The sequence below is a fragment of the Magnolia sinica genome, chromosome 5, assembly GCF_029962835.1.
Source record: "Magnolia sinica isolate HGM2019 chromosome 5, MsV1, whole genome shotgun sequence".
Classification (NCBI taxonomy): domain Eukaryota; kingdom Viridiplantae; phylum Streptophyta; class Magnoliopsida; order Magnoliales; family Magnoliaceae; genus Magnolia; species Magnolia sinica.
Window position 1 is genome coordinate 27,796,722 of NC_080577.1, and position 6,483 is coordinate 27,803,204.

Here is a 6,483-nt window from a genome sequence, read left to right on the forward strand (position 1 = left end):
AGTGTGGAAATGCAAATTATTAAGTTCTTTGAGGAAAAGGAAAATTCTTCTATTTAAAGAAGAAGAAGACTATGAAAGGAAGACAGTTTTCCACATGCTACTTCATCATTGAGGAAGGCCCTAAAAAATTTGAGCTCAAAACCCTTGCACACCTCGAGTGCACCTACTGCCTTTAACTGCACTAATGATGGGCATAATTTACTAAATCAAAGAAAATATAAAGCCAAAAGGCTCACCATTAGCAGGAACGCGTACTTTCTTCTTTTTCTTCTTCTTCCCTGTATAGAAAAACAGAAAATGGAATACCATTAGAAGACCCTTAGTATTCTCATTACAATCTCATTTTGTAAGTTGTCATTCAGGCCAAAGAAACCAATGTGGATACAAAGTGAGTCACAACCAAAAGAATGTGTGTGCACGTGTAAATATCATTTCTAAGAACAGAAAAGGAAAAAATAAATAAAATTGTTAATATTATTTACAAAGCTTACAACTCATTCACCTGGATCACTACCAGGCAGGTTCTGCTGAACATTCTCCTTTCTATTATGAGTATGATCTTCACAATGATCAGGCATAGTTTCCTCTTTGGCAGTGGCAGAAAGTGTAGGGGATGGAGCTTTAGGCAGAGGACACCGAGCAGACTCCATATCTAAAGAAAGCAGGTTAGATCACTCCACTGATATGAAATGTTTGATTTCAATACACTAAACGAGATTGTCATCACCAGCTTACAAACCTTGCACATGTAATACACTTCCAGCATTTTCTGCACCACTGGTAGTTGACTCCAGGATGCAGTTGATAGTTTCCCTATGCGTCTTATTCGGTTACAAGTAATCTGCAAGTATATTTGTAGCTCCACATACACAGACTCTGAAATTATGTGGTCTTGGATACCTGATTATATGCAAGACAACAGGGACAGCAAGCTTCTCAACAGGTACAACAGCCATCACAGCTTCAAGCATTGGAACAATCATGCCTGCAACACAAGAAAGAAGCATGTAAAGAAAGAAAAAAAAAAAAAACAGAATGAGTATCTGGTTAGGCATGCTAAGATCTTAGTTATCATGCATTCAATCTCAGTCAACAAAGCATTTCTGGACCTTCCATTGTTGGGCCCTATGACATAATGGGCCACAGCCCAAAAATCACACTGGTTGGGTGATCCAAGCCACTGATTGGATGCTTCTGAGAATTACACCTCCAGCCAAATATTGTCAACAGTAGATAGGAATTATGTCCCTTGATCAGCGGCTAGGAACATCTGATTTTTGGAGTATGGCACATTCAAGGCAGGGACAACAGATGAACAGTCCAGATCTCATACAAGGTTTCATCAAAATCCCATTGCATGTCATGATGTTCTAAAACTATGGAAGAGAATTACCAAAGCCACGTCCCGCCATCATCCTGCCACCCATCCCACCCCTTCCAAAACCTCTTCCAGGGACAAATGATTCCTGATTTTGCCTGCAAAAGACCAATCTAAACCAATCAGAGAACAATACAGAAATCATAACCCAAAATCATATTAGAGCATCAATGAAAGGGAGATGTCTCACCGTGGCCAAGAGGATTATAAAAGAAATAAAGGCCATGGTCAAGCTCATTCCATCATAGCAGTAATTACACCATGAAGACAGAACAGTACCAGTTCCTTCATAATCATTACCTGCATCTGTAGTAAGATATTCAGTGTTTCATGAACTACTGAAGGATGCATGTACTTAAGTGTGGCACCTAGTGCTTGAGCACAAGTTTCCCAAACAGGGGCAACAACCTGATCAGAAACATAATCACCAAAACTGCATCAACAGATCAAGGAAAAGATGTACTAAATGAAAATCACTCAACAAAAAGAAGAAGAGCAAGAACATAGACAAATGCAAGAGCACTTTAATAAGAATGAATCAAAGCAGGGAAAAAATAAACATTTGAAAAGCTCCACTCAAAACCATGAAAGTAGCATTAATTATGGTTCTTTCCTTTATATTTTCATGGAGAGAGAGAGAGAGAGAGAGAGAGAGAGAGAGAGAGCATTAGTGACATGCAATGGGATTTCAATCGAGAACTGCAAGTTAAGGTTTTGGGTATAGGAAAATTAAGCCAATGACATGCTAAAACAAGCTCATCACTAAATTCACTTAATATGGTACCCTTTTTTTTCTTTCTTTCTTTTCAATTTAGCAATATTGAAGTTTGGAGAAGTTGTTAGATGACAATAGTGATCAAGGTTATTAAGAAAGACAATGGGAGCTAGCCTGTCTCATACTATTTTACATGCATTCTCGTTGTTGCCTAGGCATCATATCCACTTGGAAAACACAAATAATAATAATATAATTCCAGAACTTATTGTATATCATATCATTTGGATGCAAACTCTAACCGAATAATTATCTGTAAAGATAAACAAACCTATGAATTCCCCTTTTTCTAGGGAAAGCAGTGGACAGAAGGAAGCATGGATACCGTGCACCTGAGGAGCTACTTTGAGCGAACAACGGAGGGTCAAATAACCCTGTATCTCCAATGCAACGCTACAGGAATTGACATTACAGCATTACAACATTAGCCAAAAAAGAAAAGGTACGGTATTGCATAGTTGTGATTGGAGACTTGCGCTTACTACTGCTTCGATTGCGGTGCATCCTGGATAGTGCTCTTGTGCAGGAGTTCATATTGACAGTGTATATGCATCCCTGTAAATTCCACTCATGTTACTACAAATGCTTAGATGTGATTTCTCAAACTAATAGAGTGCATAAATGAATGAATAAGCACACACCTGGGCATCAAAAATAAGCTGACCAGCATGATCATTGTCCATGGCAGTGATCTCATGCTCAAAGAGAGCTTTGTTAATGAAGCAACCAGTGCTAAAATTGATCACCTGGAGTCAAATATGTTTTTCAAAAACATGGGCAAAGGAGGCAATCAGAACTCAATGATGTAACGAAAATACACTACCTTAATCTCTCACAATAAATGCATGCAGTTTTCATTGTTTCTGTCAAGTCCTGGATGAAAAGTTTAACTGACACACAACAATATAGAAAAAAGCAGCAAATTTACAACCAAATTCCTGAATCAAGAGCGAGAGAACAATGCCAATGATCTTCGATTTACCTGTGTCAAAAGAACAATCTTGCAACCATTCTCGAATCATCACCATCTCTAAGGTTGTTCCTGGGCCAGTTTCTATCTACACATTCAATCTATGTATGGTAGCCTTAGAAATCTGTTCTAAGTCTTCACAAGAATATTATGCTCGATTTGAGCAGTCTTTGAGCTACGAAAGGTGTGTGGAGGTCTGTGGTGGTAAGAATTCCCTGAACGGTATTAGCAGGGTTCTCTTAGTGGCAGAATTCTTTCGTTTGTATGGCAATGCATTCATTAAGGCACTGTCCGATCTCGGCATGAAGATGGTTTCTCTAATTTATAAGGATTTTTCTTTTATTAAAATTATAGGTGCAGTGACTGAAAGAAAGGCATAAGCTACTGACATCAGCCCAAACCATGGCTAAGGCTTCAACTTGTGCCAGGCTCAACCAAATCCCACTTGCCTAACCTGATTCTTCCAAGGTGGGGATATTTAATTCTCTATCAATGCCCTCAGTCAACTTGAGTTGGGTTAGTTGGTCTGGGATCGGGGTCCCAGCACATGCCAACCTAACCCAGTTTTCAATCTTAATCAGTGAGCTATGGAATCGAGATTTGGATAGGCCCAGTAACCAAATACATAGCCCACATTAGTTAAATAAGGCCATTGAGGCCATCCCCAATCAACTATTTTGCCTGGAACTCAGGCACAAATGCAGAGACCACATGGGGCCTAGGCAATGCAAACCCAAAACATTGAAAATGCAAAGCCTGCATGTGGGGCTGGCATCGGTTCAATATATGGGCCAGCCAACTTGAATTGAAGGTTTCCCAGTAATTATCGGTTAGGCGTCATGGGATTTGGACTAAAGCGATGGGATTCATCCAATACAGCATTGTGAGGGCCCACATTATTATTACAGGAACCGGACGCCGATTTCCTGCTAAAGACTCTCACAGGAAGTTCCTGCTCAGGGATGGTGGGTGGGTCCCACGTTGGAGTTTGTGAGAAATCCACACGTCCCGACAGGCCTTTGGCAAGCCCGATCCTCTGATCTATGCTTTCATCAACCCAAGCATTCAAGCTGATCCACGCAGCATGAGGCTTATACTGATCTATGCTTTCATCAACCCAAACCCAAACGTTTGTGTGCTTACAACATCACAAGAAGAAAAGAGAAAAAGCAATGACAGATGGAAGGAATTCTGGAATAAAAACAGCAAGAAGAGGAACAGTCGGCGAGGAAAATAGGGGATTTCGAGAGAAGCTCACCTATTTGAGATGAATCTTCAAGGATTCAGATCTCTGGCGAGGAAGATTGCGCCGTTCGAAAGAGGGAAGAGCTCTCGCAAGGAAGATCGCCCGTTCGAAAGAGGAAGAGTCGTGCGTTTGGAAATCCCTCATCCGAAATGAGGGGATAATTTCAAATCCGTTAATTGTGCGTTTACCATCATTTATAATATAGACATTATTACCAACCGTACACGTAATGGACAATTTACTGGATGGTTACGATAGTTTTATATAATAAAGTATATAAATATTTACTATCTACGACTAGACCCATTATTTGGTTGGTCTGGATAACCCTATATCATTACCACCACTATTGATATAAACAAGTCACCACATTTTTACGGAAAATGAAAAACTCACACACATTTACAGTTATAAAAAACGCTACCTTGTCATAGGATCTGTTAGGGCTCTATGGGACCCCACCATGATGTTTTTACTTCATCCACACCGTAAATCCATTTCTAAATATTCTTTTAAGAATGTTGAAAAAAAATGAGTTCTAAATAAATCTAGGTTGAACAACACCACAGGCTTAAAGTAGCGTTTGGACATCCACCATAAAAAAATGCTCCTTAGCCATGAAGTTTAAAGCTTTAGCTACGGATTTTAGCCGTCGGAATTTCCGATGGATTCTCCAAAACCACTTCAAGCCCGTCGACTTTGCCCCATTTTTTGATAGTGCTCACACACATACACAATCATATCCATCATAAATTAGTCTGCATATTGTTCATTTCTTAAATAGTTTGTGATTGGATCCTCTACTGGGATTTGAAGCCATAAAGTTACTTTTAAGTAATCCTGATAAGTACAGTCTGTTAGGATTAGTGTAATAGGATTTTTAAATAATTCATAAAAACTTTAAAAAGTCCTATTCACCCCCCTCTAGGACATATTAGCATATTCCTACTTTAACTAAAGCGGTCCTCACCGTAATTTCACAATCCACAAGTATGAGAATATATTCAAGAGCAACATGTAAGTATTTATACAAGATAAATGTTGAGCATACAAGTTGAGGATCAATTCTAATAACTAGCACAAGTAATTATGAAACAAAGATATCAATTATCAACTGAAATTAGAATAGGAACTATCACTTAAGCTAATATGAAAGCAAAAAGCCCAAGGGGAAGAAGTCATTACTTTACGAGTCAATTCACCAACTAATGTCGTTAGGAAGTGCGCACACCCTTATCGTCGAATCCTACCACGAATTATGAAATTGTATGGTTAGATCTAAGTTTTACACACTATTTTTTGTTAAGGTTCTAACCTAGGGTTTGGATTACTTAGGTTTAGGATTTCATCCTAGATTTTAGGCTTAGGCTTAGATTTTAAGATTTGAACTCTAGTTGGTGCATGATTAATAACAATGTTAACTTAATAATTACAAAATAATTATTGACATTAATGATATAATTAATGTTGATGTAGAAATCTGGTCGATCCCGCCTCACCTCCTGTTGGCCGGAGTATCTGCAATTTATTGAAAAACAAGAGAAGACATTGGGAGTGCCAATTAAGGCCGAGGACCTTCTGATGCCTAAGTCAGAATCGAGATATTTGTTATATGTACCTTTACTCATGACAGCAGGTGTATTGATAGGATTTTGGGGGAGGTGGCGCATATGACAATGCCTCTCTATGATAGATGTGTGTTGTGGAAGGGATCTTCTTCCGAATGCATTGTGGTTATCTCTCTGAGATCCACGTCAAAGATCTTGGAAAGATCTTCTTCAAATAAGATCTTCGAGTAGTTGAGATCCGAGAAGGTCTGGGTAGATGGTTGAGGCCGACCTCTAGGACGGCTGGGTCGAGATCTTCCAGACCAAACTAAACTGTCAGCTGTGGTCAAGAATGGTGCAGACCGGGCTAAAGTGTTGATAATGATCGAGGCTCTTCTTTGAGGCCGAGGTTTGTATTCGAGGCCAAAGTTGGCACCTGAGGTCAAAGTCGGCATCTGAGGTCAAAGTTGGTAACCAAGGTCGAGATCGATATCCGAGGTCGACCTCCAAGGTTGGTAACTAAGGCTGAGGTCGAAGTAATCCATAGTCATCAAATTTGGCTGCTCA

At 39.4% G+C, this 6,483-nt stretch overlaps 1 long non-coding RNA gene across 2 annotated transcripts; it reads right to left on the reverse strand.

Annotated features, from left to right (window-relative positions):
* Window positions 1-535: 535 nt before the first annotated feature.
* LOC131247269 (uncharacterized) lies at window positions 536-4,518 on the reverse strand. Of its 2 annotated transcripts, none has more exons than XR_009171589.1 (4): window positions 4,382-4,518; window positions 1,679-1,786; window positions 740-900; window positions 536-652 (listed from the first exon to the last, which is right to left on the reverse strand). It is a non-coding gene; the product is annotated as an uncharacterized LOC131247269 (long non-coding RNA). The 2 variants fall into 2 exon arrangements; XR_009171588.1 differs by lacking the exons at window positions 536-652; window positions 740-900 and adding exons at window positions 925-985; window positions 1,110-1,476.
* Between the last annotated feature and the right edge of the window lie 1,965 nt (window positions 4,519-6,483).